Raw genomic sequence first — 26,098 nt, 5'->3', positions numbered from 1 at the left:
GGGATGTTAACAGGTCAGAGTAGAGGTGGATTGGCAGAGCTGGGGCTAGTGGGAGGTGGGAAGCTTACATCATTTCCCTGCAACTGGGCTCTGGCGAGGCTGTAAGGCCTTACAATCCCCTGTGCAATAGTTTACCAGACTGACAGAGATTCGTAAAAGAGAGAAAAGGTATGGCAGGACAGATGCTCACCCCGTTCATAAATCTGTGCTATAAGATGAAACTGTCAATAAGTAACTAGAAGCAGCCAGGACTCTGTGCTTCGCTTTCTCTCTCCTCCCCTTCTCTCCCCCCAAGCTCAGTTTCTTTCTGCTCCGCCCCATCCCTGCTCTCTCTGCTGCTCAGATCAGCTTCCTGCTTCTCTTGAAAGCGGTTCTCCTATAAAGCTGGTCTGCTTTCACTGAAAGCATTATATTCATAAGTCTGAGTCAGGTTTTGTGGAAGTATTGTTGGTTTGGTTTTTTTGGGGGGGATACAGGGAAAGGGAAGAATTAAAAAAAAAAAAGGGGGGGGGCAGGCTGATGAAAAAGCAAAATCATCATGAATTTTGTTGTCACATCTTGCCGGTGTTACAACCAGCTCTGTAGACTGCTGCACTGAAAACATTTCTGTGAGAGGTATGTGCTTGAAAACGGAAAGGTGACTGTTGGCTGTGGAGCAGACTGTCCGCCCTGCAGCTGCTCAGATGGCTGTGAGGTCGGAATTCTCTCTAGTGTTTTGATATCGCAAGGGCAGTCGTTAATTTTAAACGTGGTACAGTTAACCAGCTCTTGGTGAAATGTTAAATGTGTGCTTAGTCCCCACATCAGGACTTCTGAAATGCTCGTTCAGAATGAATATGTCTAGTCAAATCCATGGTGTTATTCCAGGCTCTCTTGATGGTGCTTGTCTGTAAACAAGATGATGATCTTTAATACCTCTCTCATTATTTATGAACCACATGACAAAGATTAATGAGAGACTTCCAGTAGCCTAGAAGAAGCTTCAGATTCTTTAGGAGCGTTTGCCTCGACAGATGGTGAAAGTAAAAGGAAATAGTTGATGATTTACCTTAGCATAAAGTGAAAGTTTTAAAGTTTAGAAGGTGTGTTTTAGCTAAGTGGAAAAATCTGGAGGGGCCACTAAAATTTAAAATCATAATCCCACCCACTAGAGTGGACCCCTGACCTGTGTTATGTCCAGGAGATTTTTGAACACATATGGATGTATCTTTTCAAAGGAAATTAGGGAATATGCATAAACGTTTCTATTCAGTGGGATTAATAATAAGAATATAGCCAACAGCAAAGGAAATGTGGAGAACTGTATAATGGTTACGAAGTACTCAGGCTATCCTGCTATAAAAAAATTTTAGAGAAAATATAACATAATTTGTCACTTACCTTGAATAAGATAGTGAGGCAAAGATCGTTTGAACTACAAAGTAGTTTCTGCTTGATCATAAGAATTATTTTATTATGTAAGAAACTTGAGAATTCTTGAATGCTAGCATATTTTAAATTTATTTTACAAAACTTTGGAGTTAAGTTGTTTAAGTTATCAACATATAAACGTGCCAGTACTGTTGCCCTTTTCCACAAAGATGGTAGTGCTTAAATCTTTGAAAGCTCTTATTCATGAATAGAATAAACTAGCGATTATAAGTCAGCCTAAATCAGTGGTTCTCAACCTTTCTAATGCCGCGACCCTTTAATGTAGTTTCTCATGTTGTGGTGACCCCCTAACCATAAAATTATTTTCGTTGCTACTTCATAACTGTAATTTTGCTATGGTTATGAATCGTAATGTAAATATCTGTGTTTTCCAATGGTCTTAGGCGACCCTGCTAGCGGTTCTCAACCTGTGGGTCGCAACAGTAAAATTGGTCTAATAGTAAAATTGATAACAGACAGATTACTAGGATAAAATAACACACACACACACACACACACACACACACACACACACACACACACGAGGGCTCCAGAAGAATATGGCATCCAAGGACAAATTGGGCAGTTGAAGCTTATAGCCATTTTGGACTTAAGGAGAGGAAGGTCAGTGGTCTAGTTATGAAGTAGCAACAAAAGTAATTTTATGTTTGGGGGTCACCACAATGTGAGAAACTGTATTAAAGGGGTCGCAGCATTAGAAAGGTTTAGAACCACTGGCCTAAATTTTTCCCTTTACAAGACTGTGCCATTTAAACTTTATTTCTTCTCAGAATTGTGCACAGAGAGCTAATCTTCATGATCATAGAAGTTATTGTTAATAAGTTGAAAATGGAAAAGGTTCTAGAACAAAAGATCTGGGAAGTAAACCTAATGCAGGCTTCTGAAAAGGAATCCCCACCACACAGACAGGTGGCCATCCTGATCTTATTAACTTGGTCATTCTCAAGTGCACATTAGAAACCCCTGGAGAACTTTTAGTACCTGCCATTGCTCAGGCCCTGCCCAGAGATCCTAATTTAATTGTCGGGAGTGGAGCCTGAGCAATGAGAGACTTAAAGCTGCTCCCAGTTGTTTATAATGCGCAGCCAGGTTGGCAATAGTTGCATTTCCTGAATGAACATTCTCAGTAGTGAAGCAGCCCATGCTGTTTTGGGTGTTGTTATGGATCAACACCTGGTCTGCTATGGTATGGGCCCTCTTAGGTCTGAACTTTGTCACTTGAAGCTCATGAGGTATTTAATATCTCTCCCTCAAGACTTAGCTTTTCTAGACTGAATAGTCCTAGTTCCTTCAGTCTTCAGGACTTTCTTTCTAGATTCTTTCCCATTCTAGTCTCTTCCTGTCATGGAATTGCTCTTTTTGAACAGCATCACACTGTCTTTTTTTTTTTTTTAAACCTTCACCCTAGGTTATGCTTTTTTTAAAATTTATTTTGGGAGAGACAAGAAGGGGGAGGGAGAGAAACTTTGACTGGTTGCCTCCCTTAGACACCCTGACCCTGCAACTTGTGAATGTGCCCTGATGGGGAGTCGAACCCAAGACTTTTTGATGTACAGGACAGCATTTCAACCAACTGAGCCACTTTGGCCAGAGTTTTATCACTCTTAAATAGGATGCCCTGGCAACTAGATACATAGTGCCTAGCAAGGATGCAGAGAGTACAGTAAAGCTGCAACTCTCTTGTTCTGGACACTATACTTCTGTCAGAGATTACATTTGCTTTTTGGCAGCCATGTCACACTGTTAACTCATGGTGAGTTTGATCTCTTAGTTCTTTTTCACATGATCTAAGCATAAGTCAGGACTCCATGCCTGTAAAGTTTTCACTATAGTTTCAGATTTACATTTATGCTTATGAAATATGAGGAAATCTCATGAATCAGTTATCCCACACAAGGAGAGGGATGTATTTAAACTGAATGTCAAAAGGTTATAATGCGCATATAGCAGCAATTTCAATGAGTGATCTGGACCTTTCGTTTTTCCAGTGTTCCTTCTAATTCATCACTCAGTGCTTGCTGTTCAAAGAACCCATTTGACTAGACAGCCTGTGTTAATATTTGCATTTGATATGTAGGGGAGGAAAATAATTTTCCTTCTACCTTTCTAAGTTCCTCTGGCTGATCTAATAGTAAAATTGATAAAAGACAGATTACCATGATAAAAAACCAAGTTTATTTTACACACACACACACACACACACACACACACACACACACACACACATATATGGGGGCTCCAGAAGAATATGGCATCCAAGGACAAATTGGGCAGTTGAGGCTTATAGCCATTTTGGACTGCGGAGAGGAAGTTAAGTGGTCCAGGACTTTAAAGAATTGGACACAGAGGAGATGTTAACAGACTTATGATAAGGTGATAGCTCCCTTCCTTTAAGCAGATATTTTCTATCCAAACTTCTTTAGGCAGGTACGTAAAATACTATTTTTGTTGATCAGTATCCCCAAAAGGCAGATTTTGGGGTAGCACACTCTGCTCTCCCTCAAATACTTTGTCAAATGCTTTTTCAAAATCAAAATACATTATATCCATGGTATTCTCCTGAACTATTTTTATTTTAAAAGGCAATGTATTGAACTTGTCATGACATTCTTATTTAGTGAGGTAAGTAGAAGGAAATATTTTGCAGATGAGCAGGTGACATACCTAGATCTTACTACTTTCAAAGCTCAGACCCACCACAAGCTCCACTGGTCCCCCCCCTCCAGTGCTCCGTGGGTCAGACCACAAGTGCTGATGTCATTTGTCATTTAGGATAAGACTTTGAAGAAAACTGAAAGGAAATAAAGCCTCTGTGGATGCTTCATTGTCTCTTTGGGGATATTTAATACTTAATCCCTTAAAATATACCATATCAAATTTTGATTTGTTTTTCATTTAGTGTTCTGCCCAGAGCAATAAAAGAGGAGTAGATGATAGCTAGCATTATTAAGTTAACTGCAGAAAATAGTTTTCTTAGCAGTTTGGGCATCCTAATTCCGCTTGGAAAATTATTCATGCCCTAACGCCCTCCACACACTGATGGTAGTACTGCCTTGCTTATAATGAATTATACCATGCAAAAGTTTTATATATAAAAAGGGAGAGGTATATATGTCTGTTTTCCAATTTTGCAGATGAAGAAGCTGAGGCGTAGGCAGGAAAGGCTTGCTGTATCCTTAGTGCTTGGCAGTGCATTTAGTACATAAACATGCTTAGTAAACAACTGGATATTGCACAGCTTTCTTCAGTATTGTTTTCTTCTCCACATAGGAACTAGATTTTATCTTTCTTTCCCCTAGCTATGATTTTGGGTGCTCATTTCTTTAACTGTGTTGAAATGGAACAGCTTTTTCAAGAATACCTATTACTTTAGAAAAGCTCCAGTGATATAGTAAAAGCTCAGATAACTAAATTTATTTTTTCAGCTTTTAAAGGGGAAGAAAATAAGTCCCTTTCCTCCCCTTTAAAAATTGATTTAAAACCATTTAGTTTTTAAGAAAGAAAAAAGAAGAGCATCCAAAGAATGAATAGCCTAGGGCTGGTCTGTATTCATCTAGCCCCATGTCCACATCTTCATTAGGTTCCAATGAAAACTGATGTTCACAACAAGGCTGGCCCTAATGTATGATAAGACCTGCAGTCACCAGTGATTTATTATAATTATACTCACTATGCTGTACTTATTAAAGTATCAAAGTATACCTTAATACATTTGGAAAGGTTTTCAGTAGCAGTGGTTTGAGCAACAAGGCTTTATAAGTAAATTTAGTCAATCAGACTAGTTTTCTTTTCTGGTCAATATAGTTTTGGTTGCATGTCCGCTGCTACAGTTTGGAAACACCTGCCTTTATTAGCCAGAGGCTTGCAGAGAGAATCAGCTGTGAAACTGCACTTTTAGAGCATCTCTTGCTTCTTTTGTAGTCCCAAGTGTGTATTTTCTGTTTTGTAAGGATATTTAAATTACTTTGATTAATAGTGGTTGTACTTTTACATGGTGGATCCTTGTATCTCATGTCCTGAAATCCATTCTTGTAACGCCTTCATTATTTTTATGTTTCAAAATGATGCTTTTAACTAGGTGTATTTAACAGAAAATGAGAATTAAATGTTCATAGAACCACGAGCCATGTATACATTAGCCATATAAAAGAATAGTTTAAAAAATGTGATATGACACATGAAGATGTGATTACTGGTGGATTTAGTTAATTCTTGAGTAGTAGTCAGTACAATGTATCCGTACTTAATTTGAAATCAAAGATGAGATGTCAGAAAAAAAATATGAGTTGGGAAATACAGGCTTATTTAAAATACTTCTTGTTGTAGATAGAATATTAAAATGTAAAGGCCTCAAAACCTAACCGCTCTAAATTACTATTCAGAGAGTGCATACAGACTTACCTTCTAAAACTTTAGCCAAATCACTTTATACATGGCATATCCCAGCAGTTGTTTTTCTATGTGTTTTTCTTTTTATTATTATTATTAGGAAACTGGGTGGAGCTCATCAAACTTTAGAAAGAATGCTGGATAACCGAACTTTGGGGTTAATTTTGGTATTTATTTTTAAAACATGAGTTTTTACATAGTGAAATTAGCTTCCAGAAAAGTTTGAATTTATATGAAGTTGTTCTTAAAGCATTGTGATAAAGAATTGCAAGAAAATAGTATACTTGTTGCTATAAGTATTCATAATTAATAACAAACAGTCTGTCTTAGTCTGTTTAGGCTGCTATAACAAAATGCGACAGACAGGATGGCTTAGAAACAACAAACATCTATTTCTCATAGTTATGGAGGCTGGAATTCTGAGATGAGGGTGCCAGCATGGTCAGGTGAGGGGTTCTCTTCTGGGTCACAGATTTCTTATATCCTCATATGAGCAAAGGATTAGAGAGCTCTTTTTTATAAAAATACTAATCCCTATGCTGTATACCTGAATCTAATACAAAATAATATTGAATATAAACTGTAATTGAAAAAAATATTTTAATTTTAAAAAAGGACTTTTAAGTGGTGGCCTTGAAAAAATAAAAATAAAAATACTAATCCCATTCATGAGGACTTCACCTTCATGACCTAAGTGCCTCTCAAGGGCTCCACCTAATATACCATCACATTGTACATTAATATTTCAACACAAGAATTTTGTGGGGCCAAAACCGGTTTGGCTCTGCAGACTGAAAGGTCCCAGGTTCGATTCCATTCACAGGCATATACATTGGTTGCGGGCACATATGTACACGGTAGGGAGTGTGTTTCTTTCTCATCGATGTTTCTAGCTCTCTATCCCTCTCCCTTCTTCTCTGTAAAAAAATCAATAATATATACACGTACATATATATATGTGTGTATATATATATCTTATACACACACACACACACACACACACACACACACACATATATATATATATTTTTTTTTCTTTTTTTAAAGAATTTTGTGGGGAAACAAACATTCAGACCATAATATTCTGCCCTTGAGACCCCTCAAATTCATGTCCTCGTATGCAAAATACATTCATTCCATCCCAGCTACTCAAAAGTCTTGACTAGTTCTAACATCAACTCAAAAGTCTAAAGTCTCATCTAAATTTTACCTACATTAGACATGGTGAGACTAATGGTATGGCTCATCTTAAGACAAATTCCTCTTCAACTTGAACCTGTGAAAACAAAAAACTTACCGTATTTTTCGGACCATAAGACGCTCCGGACCATAAGACGCACCAGTTTTTAGAGAAGGGAAATGAAGAAAAAAAGATTCTGAAACAAATAGTGTCCTAAAATATTTTATGTGCATTAAAACCCAACATCACAGTCATAAACACATGTAATCAACCCTGTAAAGTAAACAGCAGCATTTAGAACCATTTTAGAGCCGGGCAAGCACACAGAGACCACACAGAGCCGGGCAAGTAAAAAAACTTTTTTTTAAAAAGTATATGTGTAGGCTGTATTTGGACCATAAGACGCAGGGACTTTTCCCCCCCACTTCTGGGGGGGGAAAAAGGGCGTCTTATGGTCCGAAAAATACGGTATATACTCCCAAATATATTGATGGGATGGGTATATAGTTAAACATATTTAAAACAGGAAAACTAGGAAAGAAAGGGGTATGATAGACCCCAAGCAAGTAAAAGCTCTGTAGGGCAAATTACATCAAATTTTAAGGTTAGAGAATAATCTTTAACTCAGTGGTCTGCTCACCAAGCCCATTGGAAGCAAGTCGTAACTCCTGGACACACTCCGGGCAACCCGGCCCCTGTTATTTTCTGGATGTAGCCCATACAGCAACCGTTCCAAGCTGGAATGGTACTCCTGTGGTTCTTTTGGTTTGGGGTTACCTGGCAGCTTTAGCCCTTTTCCTTCAGCTCTATTGGGTGTTATCCTAGTGGGGTCTCTTCTTTGCCATGTCCTCAGCTTTTCTTCTGCTCCCGGTAGGCAGCTTGGTCCTTTGAATCTAGATAGAAGTAGCCCCCATTGGCTCCTATTGTTTTGAGTGGGAGATTTTCTGGTCTCTTGAAACCCAGGGAATATCCTATCCTCTTTTGAAAGCTAGGAGGAAGCCCTGATGATCTCTAAATTGCCTTTGGAGTCCTTTTTCCCTTGTCTTGAGGAATATCACACATTCCCAGTAGAATATCTCTATGGTTCCATTTTGTATGTTCTAAGAAGTCTGACAACTAACCTTCATTCATTCTTGTCTCCTTCCCCTTCAGTTCATATTGGGTGGCTGACTAAATCCTGGGTTCACACTCATACTAATCTCTTTATCCAAAGGTCTCTTGGTCACACCCTTAGTGTTCTCTCCTAAGACACTGTTATAATATTATAAGTTGAGAATTTTCTAATTTTTTAAATTTCTGCTTTCCTTTTGATTAAAAATTTCATCTTTAAATCATTCTTGCTTGCATTTTCCTACAAGCATTCAAGAGGAGCCAATCTGTACCTTCAACACTTTGCTTAGAAAAAGGTTAGCCAAACATCCAATTTCATCACTCAGACTTTTCTTACTCACACATTCTGTCTTCCACAAAATGCTAGGACATGAACAGTTCTTTGCTACTTTGTAACATGGATGGCCTTTCCTTCAGTTTCCAATAACATGTTCCTCATTTCTAATAGCTCATCAGAATGGCCTCTACTTTTCATATTTCCATGAACATTCTGTTCATGACCACTTAGGTTTTCTCTAGAAAGACAGGCTTTTTCTACCTCTCTTCTCTTCTGAGCCTTCACCAGAATTGCTTTTAATTGTCTGTTCACGATAATGTAGGCTTTCCCTACAGTGCACTCCAAAAACTCTTCCATCCTCTACCCATTACTCAGTTCCAAAGCTGCTTCGCATTCTTAGGCATTTGTTATAGCAGCACCACACTTTCAGTGCCAGTTTCTGCCTTAGTTAGTGTAGGGTGCTGTGATAAAATATAGACTGAATGGCTTATAAGCAACAGGAATTTATTTCTACAGCTCTGGAGGGTGGAAATCTGAGATCACAGTCATAGTTTGATTATGAATGACAAAGCTTCTTATTAGAATTACTAGTCTTCTCTGTATATAGAAAGCTCCTGAGAAAGTGGATATCAGGGGTTGTAGCAAGTAGACCTAAGTTAACATAAATAAAGCGCCAAGCAAATATGTATGATTTTTATATCGAGATGTAATATATTGATTTAGATATTATCTTTGCATAAATCTTAGAATTATTTGATCATTTTTAATAAAACACTTTAATTATATTTATTTGAAGTTGTGTAGGTTTTCTTCGTCCTATTTAAGGGACTTATCCTAGTTTGGGGGCTCAGGAAAACTCATCTTGGAGAAAGGGATGGCTAAGAAAAGGTCTTACGAGTAGATTTATAAGGGCTGGGACTGGTAGGAGAAAGTGCAAAAGATGTGAGTTGAAAAAGAGAAACTAGAAGAATCTATTATTATCAGTGTTCAGAAAAGAACAAAAAGGGTGATATGATGTAGACTTTTGTGTGCTTTGATGAGATTATGCCAAACCTAGAGGGTAACTCTGAAAAGTGTTAATTGAGGGAGTGTGGTGTTTGGGTTTGCATTTTGTAAAGATCGGTCTGATTGCTACAGGAGGGATACTTTGGAGGGAGGCATAAATGGGGGATGCAGAAATCATTCAAGAGATTGTTGTATAGTGGTAGTTTAGGCCAGGTGGTGGTGGTGGGAATTTAGAAACTTTAATTAATGGTGTTTATAATTGACTAGATGTGTAAGGGTAAGACGGGGGGAAACTCCACACTAGGTTTAGCATCTGGTGCATTGATGATATAGTGACAACCACCAAAACATGAAAAGCCACAAGAGAAGCAGAACTGGAGGCTGTAGGGAGAAGATTATGTGTTTAAGTGTACACATGTTGAACTTGAAGTAACTATAAGATACCTAGATTATATTTCCATTTATGAGTAAAATATATCTGGACTTCAGAAGAGAGGAATTGGCTGAAATATAAACTTGGAAATCATTGGCATATGGTAATTGAAGCTTTCAGAATGAATGATATCAGCTACGGAGGAGTGTACAGTGAAAGTAAAAGCGGACTTGGTAACCTTAACCCAAGGCCCTGCACAGGAGACACTTTCCACCCGAGAATTGAGAACACAAAGAAGCACACAGTGCTCACCTGCATTTTATTTATCTGTTTTGCTTTTTTTTTTTTTTTTTTTTTTTTTATGTTCTCATCTGAGGAAATTTTTTCCATTGGTTTTTAAGGAGAGTCTAAGGGAGGGGGAGGGAAGAAGGTAGAAACAGACAGAGAGAAAGTGACAGAAAAAAAGAGAGAAGCACCAATGTGAGAAAGAAACATCAATTTGTTGCCTCCTGTACATGGCCCCATTAGGGCCAGGGATCAAACCTACAACCCATGTATGTGCCCTTGACCAGGAATTGAGCCCGTGACCTTTTGGTGCTTGGGCAGATACTCAAACCACTGAAAGCACCAGCCAGAGCATGGTCCCCTTTCTATAGCCACAGCCACTTCCCTCTTGTCCCCACTCCCTTGCTACTCTGTCCTCCATTTTTATAATTTTGTCATTTTAAGAGTGTTATTTTTTTCTCTCTCAGCATAACTATCTAGAGATTCATGTAACTTATTGTATCTATAGTTTTTTATTCTGAATAGTATTTTATGGTGTAAAGATATAACTGTGTTTATAACCACATGTTGAAATTCATCTCAGTTGTTTCCAGTTTGGGACTATTATGAATAAAGTTGCTATGAACATTCATGTACCTATTTTCTTGTGAATTACCGTGTGCTTGCCCGGCTCTAAAATGGTTCTAAATGCTGCTGTTTACTTTACAGGGTTGATTACATGTGTTTATGACTGTGATGTTGGGTTTTAATGCACATAAAATATTTTAGGACACTATTTGTTTCAGAATCTTTTTTTCTCCATTTCCCTTCTCTAAAAACTGGTGCGTCTTATGGTCCGGAGCATCTTATGGTCCGAAAAATACGGTAGTTTTCATTTCCACTGGAAAAATGCCCCGGAGTGCAATTATAGGACCATAATGATAATTGCATGTTCAGTTGTTACTTTTGCATTTTGAAAGTTTTTAAACATATATCCTAGATACTAATCCTTTGTCAGATATGTATTTTACATGTACTTTCTTCCAGTCTGATGCTTATCCTTTTATCTTCTTTATACGGTTTTTGGCCAAGCAAAAGTTTTAAATTTTGATGGATTTCACTTTATCATTCTTTTAATGGGTTGGACTTTTGGTGTCAAATCCAAGTCTAAGCATTTTTAACATAACTAAATTCTAAAGGATATCCCTCCCCGCCCCCCCAGTTGTATAGTTTTTTGTTTTACACCTCAGTCCATTATTTAATGTGAGTTATTTTTTATATATGATGTGAGTCTTAGGTCAATTTTTATATATGATGTGAAGTCTTATTTTGCATATGGATGTCCTGTTGCTTCAGCACCATTAGTTTTTTTAAAGATATATTTTTATTGATTTCAGAGAGGAAGGGAGAGGGAAAGAGATAGAAACATCAGTGATGAGAGAGAATCATTGATCAGCTGCCTCTTGTATAACCCCTACTGGGGAACAAGCCCACAACCCAGGCATGTGCTCTTGACCAGAATTGAGCCTGGGACCCTTCGTCCTCAGGCCAACACTTTATCCACTGAGCAAAACTGTCTAGGGCAGCACCATAAGTTTGAAATGGCAATTCTTCATCCATTGACCTGCTTTTGTGTCTTGGTCAAAAATTAGATGGGAATATTTATTGTATTTGTTTCTAGGTTCTCTGTTCTCTGTTTCATTGATTTATGTGTCTGCTCATCCACCAATATAATACATTCTTACTATCTATACCAGGGGTCCTCAAACTTTTTAAAGTGGGGGCCAGATCACGGTCCCTCAGAGAGCTGGAGGGCCGGACTATATGAACTACTAATTCCTACTGTAACACCTCGGCTGCGCTCACTGCCCAAAAAACCTGGCGGGCCGGATCAGACTCCTCTGCGGGCCGCATGTGGCCTGCGGGCCGTAGTTTGAAGATGCCTGATTCTACACTAATAAAAGAGAAACAGGCAAATTGACCATCCCTTTGCTATGCCCACCAGCCAATCAGGAACGAGTATGCAAATTAACCCAACAAAGATGGCCATGGCCACAGAGCTGGAGTGAGCAGGAGGCTTGGGTTGCCCCAGTGATGGACGAAGCCAAGTTTCCTGCACACCTTGGCCTTCACTGAACAAGGGGTCTGGAGCACTGGCTGCTGCTGAAGGAGTGGGTGGGGGCCTGGGTCACCAGGGGTGTGTGGCCAGCCTGAAAACAGCCATCAGCCCCTGACCAAGGCTGGTCAGACACCCCAGCAAGAACCCTCACACTGAAGGGGGTGTGGTCAGCTTGAAATCCCGCTGAGCAGGTCAGCAGGCAGGTGAGTGGTTAGGAGCCAGAGGTCCCAGGCTGGCCTTGCCTCCCCAGCGGGGACCCCACTCCATGGGAGCATGACTGGCCTGCAAACTACCACAGGCCCCTAGCCCAGGCTACCCACACCCCAAGGGAACCCCCACCGTGATCCAGGACACCCTTCAGGGCAAACCAGCCGGCCCCCACGTACACCAGGTCTCTATCTATACTAATAAAAGGGTAATATGCTAATTAGACTGTAAGACCTTCCGGACATTTTTCTGAACAAAACCATGGTGGCAGGGCCGAGGTAGAGGCTGTTAGAGACCAAGAGAGGAGTGGGTAAGGCCAGGATGAGACGGCAGTTGTGGGTGATCAGGCTGGTGGGGGTGGCTGTTGGGGGTGATCAGGCCATCAGTGGGGGTCAGTTGGGGGTTATCAGGCCATCAGTGGGGGTCAGTTGGGGGTGATTATTAGAGCAGGGGGGTCAGTTTGGGGTGAGCAGGCCAGCAGAGGGGCAGAAGATGGTAAGCAGGCCAGTGGGGAGGGAAGGTGAGGCTGAGCATTCCAGCAGGGTGGGCAGTTGGGGGCGAACACACTGGCACAGGGGGGCAGTTGGGGGTGAGCAGGCTGGCAGGCAGGTGAGCTGTTAGGAGCCAGAGGTCCCGGATTACAAGAGGAATGTCCAAACACTGGTTTAGGCCTGATTCCACAAGGATTGGGCCTAAACTGGCAGTTGGATATCCCCTGAGGGGTCCCAAATTGCAGGCCAGGCTGAGGGACACCCACTCTGCCCTTCACCCCCCCATGCACAAATTTTGTCCACTGGGGCACTAGTAGCTATATAGTAAGCCTTGAAATTATGTAGATTGATTTCTCACCCTTCATTCTTCTTTCCAAAGCTATCTGAGCCATTCTAGTTTCTTTACCTTCCCATATGAAATCTAGAATAATCTTATCTCTATCCTCTGTGTCGATAAAAATCTTGCTGGGATTTTTTAAAAAGTTGTATTAAATCTGCATATCAATTTGAAAAAATTGACAACTTTTTTATATTCAGTCTTCTAGTTCTTGAACATAGTATAGTATGTCTTTTTCTTTACTTAGAACTTATAATTTTTCTTCATAAGCATTTTGTAGTTTTCAGCATACATGTGTTGGACTTGTTTTATTAGATTTACAATTAACTGATTCATTTTTTAAACTATTGTAAATGCTATTGTATTTTTTATCTTCCACCCAAGGGTATGTTTTTGTTTATTTTTAGAGAGGGGAGGAGAGAGAGAGGAAAACATCTATATGAGATCGATTGCCTCCTATACACACCCTGACTGGTGATCAAACACAACCAACTGAGCCACCTGGCCAAGGCAGTGATACTGTCTTTATAATTTTGGTGTCTATGTGTTTATTTGTAGTACAAAATATTTTAATTTTAGTGTGCATCTGTTTGTTGCTCATATATAAAAATATGGTTGATTTCCACTGATTCCCCGTATTGGCTGTTGGGAGGGGGGACTTTTTACCACCTGATTAGATAAGAATCCCAGCTCCCTGCTTGTCCTCTGATACTACCTCATTGAGGGGGTTGTGGGTCATCTTCACAGACTAGTGAGGGTGGTAGTCTAGGTTCTATATTTGGCCTTAGCAGGTGTAGGTTCATGTATTTCTGTCATTTTTGGCTCATATAGAGCATTTATTGTCTAAAAGTTTTTTGTCTTCTAGGCTGTCCCTTTCTTGATCTTTTGGCTAGAGAGAGCTGGCTTTTGTTGGGACTTAGTTATTTGTGCCCTATTGGCATATCTGGATTGCTGGCTTCTTCAGATCTAAGTCTACAATATGTGGAGCAAAAGTAAACCTAAGCCCTGTGGCTCAGTTGGTTGCAGCATTGTCCCGTGCACCAAAAAAGTTGTGGGTTTGATTCCTGGTCAGGGCACATATCTAGGTTTCAGGTTCAATTCCTGGTCAGGTGTACAAGAGGCAACTGATTGATGTTTCTCTCTCACATTGGTATTTCTCTCTCTAGAAAATAATTAAAAATCTAATCCTTCAGATGAGGATTAAAAAACAATTTTTTTTTTTAAATGGAAACCCAGGGAACATACCATGTATTGTTCTTCCTTACATCCTTAAGACCTTAGTCAATTTTATTGTAATGTTAATGTCTTATGATTGTTTTAAATATAATATTCAGTTTTTTTTTATTTGTTTTGTTTTTACTGATTAAGGTATTAAATATGTGTTCTTATTCCCCCCCCCCCATTGTCCCACAACCCTCTCCGTTCATCCCCTCATCCCCCTGATGTCTGTGTCCCTTGGTTATGCTTATATGCGTGTGTATAAATCCTCTGGTTGATCTGTCCCCCTACCGTCACCCTCCCCTACCTTCCCTCTATCCAGAGACAGAGAAGCATCAATCAGAGTGTCAAATATTCAGTGTTTTTACTTGCACTTAGTGAGACCATTAGGCACAGTATGTTTGTATCGTCTTTCTGGAAGTGCAATTCCCTTATGTGTTTTTTAATGTGGTAGAAAATATAAAAATATAGCATAGATGGTATTATGAAGATCATAGCTTGGAATTTCCAGGTGTAATCATTGATATTGGAATGATTCTTCCCAAAATAGAGATTATTTCAGGAAATTTAGATATCTTTTGGCTTGAAGACTTGATTTGCGGCTTGGTGATTGACAGTGGCATGGTGTTCTTGAGTTTCTTTCCACATGCTATTTTGGTCTTGGTTTTGTATATACAGTAGAACAGGAAGCATATTGGGTAGGATTACACCTTTGTAAGTAATTTTAAGTTCTTATGTTGTTTATTTGATTCTACTGGCCTTTAGTGCAAAGGGTCAAATACCCTTTAAATCAGCAAATTGATACAAATGATCTCTTAGAAAATTTATTTTTGTCTTTTAAAACTCAGGCTTTAGAATTTTTTTACTCCTTAGATTAACTGGTAGTAAAATTGGCTTTTTGCGTATAGTTCTATGAATTTTAAAACATGAATAAGTTTTGTGTACAGTTAACATTTTGAAAGCTCCTTCACTCCCCAAAATTTCATTATGCTATTTGTAGTCACACTCACCTCCAAACTGTTGGCAACCACTATTCTGTTCTTCATTACAATAGTTTTATCTTTTGGAGCACCTTATCTAATAAAAGAGTAATAAACAAATTGACAATACCTCTGCTACACTCACAAGCCATGCCCACTAGCCACACCCTCCAGCCAGTCAGAGTGAGTATGCACATTAATCCCAACCAAGATGGCTGCGGCCACAGAGAACAGGAGGGAGGCTTAGAAGAAGCAATGGTAGAAGCCAAACTTTCTGCCTGCCGTAGCCGGCCTAAACCTCCACTCAAGGCTACAGAGTTTCAATTATAGAAGAGAAACAAATCCAAACAGAAATGGTGGCAGCCATGGAACAAGCAGAAGGCTTGGCTCCGCTCCAGGCTACAAAGTCTCAATTGTAGAAGGTAAATAAATTCCAGATACCAAGGGCTCCGCTTGGGTCGCCTGGGGATGTGGCCAGCCTGCAAACCACACAGGCCACTCGCCCTAACCGCCCCACAGGAACCCCCACCCTGATCCGGGACATACTTCAGGGAAAACCAGCTGGTCCCCACCCATGTACCAGGCCTCTATCCTATCTAATAAAAGAGTGATATGCAGATTGACCATCACTTGTACACACAATAGCTGCCCCTATGTGGTCAAAGAACCTGCCCCATGTGTACACAAGATGGCCACCAGGGGAGGGCAGTTGGGAGGCACCAGGCCTGCAAGGGAGGGCAGTTGGGAGTGACCAGGTCGGCAGAGGAGGGAAGTTGGGGGCAAACAGGCTGGCAGGGGAGCAGTTAAGACATCCATTAGGCTGGCATGGGAGTGGTTAGGGGGTGATCATGCTGGCAAGCAGAAGCAGTTAGGGGCAATTAGGAAGGCAGGCAGGTGAGCAGTTGGGAGCCAGCAGTCCTGGATTGTGAGGGGATATACCGAGCCTCTAGTATAGTATAAATGGAATCATGTGGTTTGTAATCTTTTGAGACTCACTTTTTTCACTTCCTATAATATGTGTTTTCCTATGGTCTTAGGTTGAGAACTGCTGCTGTAAAGCCTAAGACCATTGGAAAACATAGATATTTACATTACGATTCATAACAGTAGCAGAATTACAGTTATGAAGTAGCAATGAAAATAATTTTATGGTTGGGGTCACCACAACATAAGGAATTGTATTAAAGGGTTGCCGCATTAGAAAGGTTGAGAACAACTGCCCTAACTGCTTCTGCTTGCCAGCCTGATCACCCCCGATTCACTCCCCTGCCAGCCTAATTAACATCTAACTGCTCTCCTGCAGGCCCGATCGCCCTCAATTGCTCCCCTGCCAGCTTGACTTTGTCCCCAACTGCCTTCTTCTGCTGACCTGATGGCTCACAACTACCTACTCTGCCAGCCCCATCACCCCCAACTGCCCTCCTCTATGCGCCAATTTGATTCTGATTAATCAGTTTCTATAACAGGCAGTGTCAAAAGCTCCGCTTTCTAGGCAGCCATTTGCTTTTCATAGTTCACCCAGATTTAGTTGTGATTGGTTTGTTTCTATGCCAGTCAGCATCTCTGGGCCTATCAATGGGTCTTGATTAGAGAAGTGGGGCTGATCAATAGTCCAGGTGGAGGCCTGGAGAGAAATGGAGGCACAGCTGCTGGCCAGCCCCAGAGGGAATGAGAGAGGCAAGAGCTGATCAACAGCTGCCACAGAAGCTATGGCTCAGACCCTGATTCTCTCTTCAGGCCTTTCTCTGGCCCTGATTTGCAGCCTTCTCAGCAGTCAGTGCTGGGTCGCCATGGCAACCCAGTGCTGACTTTCAGTTGGTCAAGCCTCTGGTTGTTGTGGATGTGACGGAACCAGGATTTTTATTTATTAGGATTACATAGGGCAGATATTACAGTTGTTTATCTCAATCGCTGTTGGGATCTTTTTAATTTATAGCAATTATATAAAGCCAGTATATACAGATTTTTTTTTTTTGGTTGAGCATATTTTGATTTCTCCCTTGTTAATACCTATGAGTGGGATTCCATGGTTATATCGTTAAGTATATATTAATATAAGAAATGTTGACACCATTTTCTAAAACAGCTTATACCACCTTTCAAGTCCTTTCAATCTTCTATTCTTCAGAGTGTTTGCTGGAACATTTTTATAAAACTTCTCTAAAATCCTTGTCAGATAATACTAACATCTGCATCATTTAGAGTTGATATCTGTTATTTTTTTTCTTCTATGCAAGTTGAGATTGTTTTCTATTTTTTATATGCTGATTAATTTTGTATTTTATCCTGGACATTTTGATTATTTGATTCAGGATTCAGATTTCAACCAACCCTCTGTGATTTGTGTTTCCTATATCAGTTTAGTTTTCAAAGACTTTTCAGTTGTTTGGCATTTTCCCACATCTTTGCCACCCTGTGGCCAAACTGGGAATTGAGCAGTGCTTTATCTAGTTGTTCTCAGTGTCTATATATCTGATGTTTAGTATCAATCTGTGCGTGTGTAGCTTGGTGTGACACCACGAGTTCATAAAAACTCCTCTGCCATCTCCCACTTTCATTTTGGTTCCCTGGTTGGGAGGCTGGGGCGTTAGTTATGCTGTGCTATGTAGTTCCCATGTCTGTGAATATGCAGTGGGAAGATAGAGAATAAAAGGAAAGCAACAGGGTGTTGCCCCACCCTCTTGGAACCAATGTTCCTGCAATCAGAAATGAAGGTTCCCTTGCTTAGAATTTTTGCTTCTGTGGGCTTCTATTTTTGCCTCTTCCCTCTGCTACCACAGAAATGCTTGAGGCCCAGCACATGAAAGAGTGGAGAAAGTGGTACTTCAAAATTTGTTGTTATTCTTCTATTTTGCTGTTTCTGAAATAGCTGCAGCATGCATTCTGCCCAGGTTTTATAGCTGCATTTAGTGGGATAGATAAGATGGAGTATATTTATTCTCTTCTACCCATATGGGAGCTCATTGGGCTTGCTTTAGTGTTGAAATAATTAATGGGAAGAAAAGAGGTTAGATCGTTGGTTTTGTGAATCAGAAGATCATATAATTTGGAAAATGTCTTAAAGGAAAAGAGTACAAGTTATGAATGCAAAATTAGGTACAATGTCTTGGATTAGGCTGTGAAAGTAAAAGACCATAAAGACTAAGTTTCATTGACTTTGATAAAAACCTGCCTATGGAAACAAGGTAAAATGCAAATAAATACTGATATGGGTAGAGCACTGTGCAGGGCGTATTTTAACCATGTTTTTATTTAATATTCATAAAAAATACAATCCCATTTTACAATGAGAAAAATAGTTTGAGGATTGTTAAATTATGTACACATAAGGGGCGTTATAGCTCAAATATTCTAAGACTTTTATGCATAGTATTTTTTAAAATAAATAAATTAGAGATTAGGGGAGCCAGTATAGGCTCCTGGCTAAGAGCACAGGCTCAGAAACCAGACTGCAGGGGTTCAAAATAGGCTCTGTTATTGATTATATATGACCTTGAGAAAGTTCCTTAACCTTTCCTTCCTTCTTCATGTCTATAAAATGGAGATAATACAACCTATTATTCCCATTTGTTGTGAAGATCAAATGGTTAGTCTAAAGCATTTAGAATAGCTTCTGGAATATAGTAAGTGCTTTTTATTCACCATGTACATCTGTGCATTTAGCTAAATTAAATCAAAGTTTTTATTTGCTGTGTTAGCAGCCTGCTTGGACTACAAAGACAGGTCATAAGAAAAGAGGACTTTCACTTACTCATAAGTTATATTACAGATTTGGAATGCAAGTTAAGACATGGCCATTGTTAAAATAGGCTACATATTATATAATCAATAATGCTTTCATTTTCTGTCAAGAATAAAAGGAAATTTCTTTTTTAAATTTAGGGATGTTAATCTGCTTAACAAGCAAAGCTGAGCAAAAATTCTCTATATGGTTGATTGTATTATTTTTGGACTATTATAGGCTGATGGTTTTTTTTTTTTTTTTAAAATATTTTATTGAGTTTTTACAGAGAGGAGGAGAGAGGGATAGAGAGCTAGAAAATTTGGTGAGAGAGAAACATCGACCAGCTTCCTCTTGCACACCCCCCACCGGGGATGTGCCCGCAACCAACGTACATGCCCCTGCCGGAATCAAACCTGGGACCTTTCAGTCCGCAGACCGACGCTCTACCACTGAGCCAAACCGGTTTCGGCGGCTGATGGTTTTTAGGAAATGGCCAAAAATACAGAGGTAAAGTACTTCAACGACAACAATAACAAAAATATATTTCTAGAGCTATTTTGTCTTAAATATGCACAGGCTCTTCTGTAAGATGGAGACAGTGATAGCATCAACATACATTATATAACGAAGTATAATAAATTGACATGAAACTTAAAAAATAAACATTTATTATCTTACAGTTTCTGAGGGTCAGGAATTTGGGAGTGGCTTAGTAGGGTGACTCTGGCTTCATTAGGATGTTGACTTGGGCTGCATTCATGTGAAGCCATGACGGGGACTGAAAGGGTAACTTCAAGGTGGTTCACTCACATGCTTAGCAAGATTGTGTGTGACTGGCAGGTGAGCTCATGGGGTCCTCGGCACATGGACTTTTCCATAGGACCAATTGAGTGTTTTCATGATATTTCAGCTAGCATACATCAGAGCAATCAGTCCAAGAGAGATCAAGGTAAAAGTCGCAATGTATTTTATGACGTAGCTTCAGAATTCTCTGTTATTTCTGCATTATCCCATTGATTACACAGGCCATCCATAATCTGTGTTGGAGGGGACTACCAGGAGGTGGAAGTCATCAGGGCTGTCTTGGAGACTGGCTACCACCTTACCTTATTGCTCTAATATTTTTATTTTATATTTTATTGATTATTATTATTATTATTATTATTTTTTTTTTTTTTACAGAGAGGAAGGGAGAGAGATAGAGAGTTAAGAACATCGATGAGAGAGAGTCATCAATCAGCTGCCTCTTGCACACCCCCTACTGGGGATGTGCCCGCAACCAAGGTACATGCCCTTAATCAGAATCGAACCTGGGATCCTTCATTCTGCAGGCTGACGTTCTATCCACTGAGCCAAACTGGTTTTGGCTATTGCTCTAATATTTAAATGATATTATTCCAGTGAAGCTTCTGGAAGCTATAGGTGCCCGATGCAACTCCTGTTTGATCATTGTATTTTTAATTAATGGTTCTGGTCAGTAGAAATCAGTTTATAGTTTCCCAAATGGAGAGGAAGGTTTATATATTTCTAGAAAAGAGATTTAAGTATCAGGTGATAGTAGCAATTAGAGTTTGAGGCAAGAATATTTATAAATTCTATAAGCAACAATTTTGACCCATAATGAACTCATTTAATATTATTACCACCTAGCACATGATCATTGAGGAAGAATAGTGTGTTTCTAATCTGGTACTTTTTTTGTGTATGTGTTATTGAATATCATGTAGCCTCCTCTCCTTTCTCTAAGGTTAAACAGCTTCAAATATTTTCTTTCTAAGTAGACTATATTTTACTGTTGGTAATGATATTTTGATATTATTTTGAAGAGGACACTTACTAGATTATTTAAAATGATACATAACAAGAATACAATAATTACTTTGATTTATTGTGAGAAAATAAAGGGAAATCATTTAATGTTTTTCTTTAAATGTTAATATATAAATATTTTGCCACTAGAGGGCTCCATATTTTAAAAAATTAAAGTTATAAATGGTCACTAACAATTTTTGACAGTAAAGAAAGATATAAAAGGCTCCATTTTTTAAAATAAAGCTATTGAATTAAATAGTTGCTTAGTATAAATGAAAATTGTGTGCATGTGCAAATAAAGTGTTAACAGGTATTTGCTTTCTCCTTTTTCTTATATTTGAATGAAAATAAAGCATATTAATCAATTCATAAAATACCTCCCAGCTCAGATGTCAAAATATAAAACTAGTCACTGAAAGCCCCCCAGTGAAAAAGGTTAGAGAACTTATTTTTTTCTTATATCTGTCCTATATGTACTATTTTTATTTTTTTAAATATGTTTTTATTGATTTCAGAGAGGAAGGAAGAGAAAGAGAGATAGAAACATTAATGATGAGAGAATCATTGATTGGCTTCCTCCTGCACACCCCCTACTGGGGATTGATCCTGCAACCTACGCATATGTCCTTGGCTGGAATTGAATCCGGGGCCCTTCAGTCCGTAGGCTAATGCTCTATCCACTGAGTCAAACTAGCTAGGGCTGTACTATTTTTTATATGAGAAAACTTATTGTTTTAAGGTTAATTGTGTTATTTCCATTTAGTTTTAGTTTAATAAGAATCGGTAGTTATTGCAGTGAATACTATGACATAATTAATAAAATTCCCAGAACATTAGGGTCCATTTTGAAACTGAACCAACACCAAAAACAGACATGGCATCAAATATTTGACAGTCACTGATTTTAGCATCTTTCTTTGGTCCCGAGGTGTAATTTATATTGTTTTGTTTTGAAAACTGAGCTTCAGGGTTTGCTTTTCTAGTATTTATTAGTATAAAATGGGAACCTACTAATGAGAAATTAGAAGCTTTTATGACATGCTTCAGTACTTGAGGGAATAATCTTTTTTTTTTTTTCTCCTAGAAAAATTCTAGGTAAGAAACTACTGTGCATCTCAAAAACAACATTTTTATTGCCTTGATCTTCTTGATCTTTCCTTCTTGAAAAATGTGTTTAGATTTCTTCATAATTGTGATGTGTTTACTTTGAGCTGAGCTCCAGGGAAGCTTGCAATTTCTAGTGTCGTTAAGCATTTCCCTCCCATAAGCAGTTTACAGAGCTGAGGCAGTGTGCTTTGGGTGATCTGAGTAGTTAGGTTCCCTACTTACTCAGTAGCTTTGTCCTTTAGCATCCTCTCTTCACAAAAGGAGCCTTAATGCAAATTAATTGCTAAAGAGGAGGAAACAAAACCAAACCAAAAGGAAACAAAGTAAAAAATTTTTATGCCTGTTTATTTGAACAGTATTTGCATCTGTGATACTTATTAGTACTTCTGCGTATTAGGACCAACTATTGACATACAGACCAAGAAACCAAAAACATTATGAAAGATAGGAGGCCCTAAGTACTAATTTTGCATATGATGTTGGGCAGCATTATGGAATGATTTTTTTGTTTCTTTAACCCTGTGCTAAATAAATTAGGGAAGGTAGCTCATTTAATGTTTTTCTTTAAATGTTAATGTGTAAATATTTTGCCACTAGAGGGCAGTTAGCCCTAGTTCACACTATTTATTGGTAGTGTGTTTAAGACAGTAGCCAATACCATTAACTTTGGGTCATGGGATACATTGCTTTTCTTTAGATAAATGCACAATTTAGTGTCTAATGTGTTCCATCTATTTAGTAGTGATTGTGGCATACATATGGATGCAGCCTACAGGGCATATAGGGAAATTCTGCCCTTTTCTTGAAGCCATGGGTGCATCCTTAATATTCGTCAGCTGTGTTGCAAAACATGTATGTAGCTGAAAGATATGGGAGAGGATATAGGAAAAAGCTTGACTGGATCTCCTCACTACCACATGAATTTGAAGACAACTCTGCATTGCTTGTATTGAGATAATCTTTTTTACATAAATCTATTCACATGTAAACTGGTGGGAGGCCCATCAGGGTAGGGATACATCCTATATAATAAAGAGGTAATATGCAAATTGAACATCACTCCAACACACAAGATGGCTGCCCCCAGGTGGTCAAAGATAGCCGCCACAAGATGGCCATCAGAGGAGGGCAATTGGGGGTGACCAGGCCTATAGGGGAGGGTAGTTGGAGGAAGGGGGGAACCCAGACCTACAAGGGAAGACAGGGGCAATTGGGCTGGCAGGGGAGGGCAGTTAGGGGCCACCAGGCTAACTAGAGAGGGAAGTTAGGGATGATCAGGCCAGCAGGGGAGGGCAGTTGGGGGTGACCGGGCCAGCAAGAGAGCATATAGGCGTCAATCAGACTGGCAGGGGAGTGGTTGGGGATGATTAGGCTGGCAGGCAGAAGTGGTTAGGGGCAATCAGGCAGGCAGGCAGGCAGGCAAGCAGTTGGGAGCCAGCAGTGAGAAGGCAGTCAGACATCCCTCGAGGGCTCCCAGATTGGAGAAGGTGCTGGCTAGTCTGAGGAACACACACACCCTCTCCTGCAGGAATTTCGTGCATCAGGCCTCTAGTTCTTTCTATTATATATAAGAAAATAAACAACTAGTTAGATTCGTTATTACCTTGTAGCCATTTTAACTGTGTTTTAACCACCTGAGCTCCTGAGCCATAAGAACTAGCAATTTTTAACACTACTTTCGATCTCTTCAGTTGTGTATGTACGCATGTGTGTCCATAATGGTTCTCAAGCCAGGTTGCACCTTGGAATCATCTGAGAAGCTTTTAGTACCATGGATGCCTACAGTTTATTCTTATGTCAGTGGTTTTAATGTACTATGAAGTGGATGGGCATTTGTATTTAAAAAGTGTCTCTTGTGATTGTGTTTTGTAGTCTGGGTTGAGAACGAATCATGGGAAATACCATTTTTGGAAACTTTCTGAGGCTCCTACAAGTTCTTATTAGTTAAACAAATGTATCAGAGTAAATACAGCTACTTTATCTTATATAATAAAAGCCTAATATGCAAATTGTCCCCTCTACTGGGAGTTTGGCCCGCTAACTGCCCATGGTCCCTCCCCCTGGCCGACCCGGGTTAGGGCCTGCTGCCAACCTCCTATGTCCCTTGCCCCCTGGCTGGACCCCACCTGTGCCTCTTCCTCATAAGATGCCAAATGTTACTGTTCCATGATAACATTTTCATTTCCTTCAATTGTTCTGCCCCTGACAGGGTTGCTTAGCCATGTCCGTAATTTTTCAATGATCTGATCTAGAGGCAGTTTGAGTTCTTTCTGATCTCACCTCAAATACACAGAACCAGGTGGAATGGGCTGTCCTCTTTTTTTGGACAGCTTAATTCTACAAAGTCTGATTTCTTTTTGTATACTTCAGTCTACTGACTTACATTGCAATATGTCATTTTATAGACTTTCAGTTGAGATAGGCATCTCCTATTCTCTGCTTTCAGATTTTAGTCATTCCAGTTGATGCTACTAAGTTTGAACTATAGGTGTTAACTTTCAGTGATATCCAATATAATAAAAGCCCTGAATGGCAGAACGATCAGAATGACCACTCGACCAGTCACTATGATGCGCCTTGACCACCAGGGGGCAGATGTTCAATGCAGGAGCTGTCCCCTGGTGGTCAGTGCACTTCCACAGTGGGTGCGCCATTCAGAGTGTGCTTGCACAGAGGGCCATTCCCGCAGGCCACACCCCTACCAGTTCATGCATTGGGCCTCTAATAAACATATAAAGATGAGGGAGCTTACTTAGAAATCTGTGGATGTGCTTTCATGTTACCTACTCTGATTGTTGTGCAGTTAGAGATTTTTTTACTTAGACATAATGCCTGGTAGCATGCAAATTTTATTCCCCAGTTAATACTGTAAACTTTCTCAGTTATTTATTGTTTTTTTATCCTTACCCATTCTTCATTAATTATTTTAGAGAGAGTGGAAGGGAAGAGGGTGGAAGGAAGAGAGAGAGAGAGAGTGAGAGAGAGAGAGAGAGAGAGAGAGGCATTCATTTGTTGTCTCCTGCACTTACTCTCCATCCTCCTCTCCCCCAAACTGGAGCCTGGGATTTAACCTGCAACCCAGGTATGTGTCCTTGATTGGGAATCAAACCTGAGTCCCTTTGGTGCTCAGACCAACACTCTAACCACTGACCCATACTGGCCAGGGCTCTATCATATTTTAAAAGTTGTCTTTGATATGGAGGATGGTGGGGTGAAACTAACTGGCTGGGGTGATATGAAGAGTCTCTGGGGAAAGGGAGAAGACTTGTGAAGAAAGTTTGAGGACACCAAACACCAGCTTTAGTTTTGCTTATAACCAGTTCTATACTGCTTTTCTTCTAATTTTAAATGTTCATGTCACACATTTCTGTGTGTTTGTTGAGACTCTTTGTTGAGTAGTTGAGTGTTCATGGGAGAGAACCTGTATTTTTTGGAATCTTATACAATGAAATTTAGATGACTTGTAGCTGTTTTGTAGGTTCTGAAAGATATATCATATTAGGAGCCTGGTGCATAAAATTAGTCCACAGGAAGGGTCCCTAGGCCTGGCCAGTGATCAGGGCTGATGAGTGGGACAGCTGACGGGGCAATTTTGGGGCCACCACTGGCACCCACCTTGGCTGGCCTGGTGCCACCCACTCGTGGGCTTCGCCTCCTGCTGCCACTGCCAGTTGCCTAGCTCTTTTTGACAACCAGTGAGGCGATCGGCTAGGAGGCCATCCTGGCACCTGCCTTGGCTGGCCTGGCTCCACCCACTCGCCAGCCTTGCCCCCTGATCTCCACCACTGCCTCCAGTCTGGGCCTGTGGGCTGGGGGCCGCTCCTTTGTTGAGTGTCTGCCCCTGGGGATCAGTGCACATCACAGCTACCAGTCATTCTGCGTAATTTCTCAATTCAGTCAATTTGCATAGTAGGCTTTTATTATATAGGATTCTTTTTTTTTTTTTTTTAAATATATTTTATTGATTTTGTACAGAGAGGAAGGGAGAGAGATAGAGAGCTAGAAACATCGATGAGAGAGAGTCATCGATCAGCTGCCTCTTGCACACCCCCTACTGGGGATATGCCCGCAGCC

General features: G+C 39.9%; 1 protein-coding gene across 3 annotated transcripts in view; it reads left to right on the top strand.

The window, feature by feature from the left end:
- The window catches only part of BBX (BBX high mobility group box domain containing), a 289,089-nt gene that overhangs the window by 79,875 nt on the left and 183,116 nt on the right, over positions 1–26,098 (top strand). The window contains exon 1 of one of the 3 annotated variants that reach the window (XM_045584016.1): positions 20,035–20,054. The exons of the other annotated variants lie outside the window; for them this stretch is intronic. The gene's annotated coding sequence lies outside the window, so the exon portion shown is untranslated. Of the gene's footprint in view, positions 1–20,034; positions 20,055–26,098 lie in introns of those variants that run through there. 3 annotated transcript variants of the gene reach the window in all.

The sequence above is a fragment of the Pipistrellus kuhlii genome, unplaced genomic scaffold, assembly GCF_014108245.1.
Source record: "Pipistrellus kuhlii isolate mPipKuh1 unplaced genomic scaffold, mPipKuh1.p scaffold_m20_p_2, whole genome shotgun sequence".
In the NCBI taxonomy this organism is placed as follows: domain Eukaryota; kingdom Metazoa; phylum Chordata; class Mammalia; order Chiroptera; family Vespertilionidae; genus Pipistrellus; species Pipistrellus kuhlii.
This window is presented reverse-complemented; position numbering and strand designations above follow the sequence as displayed.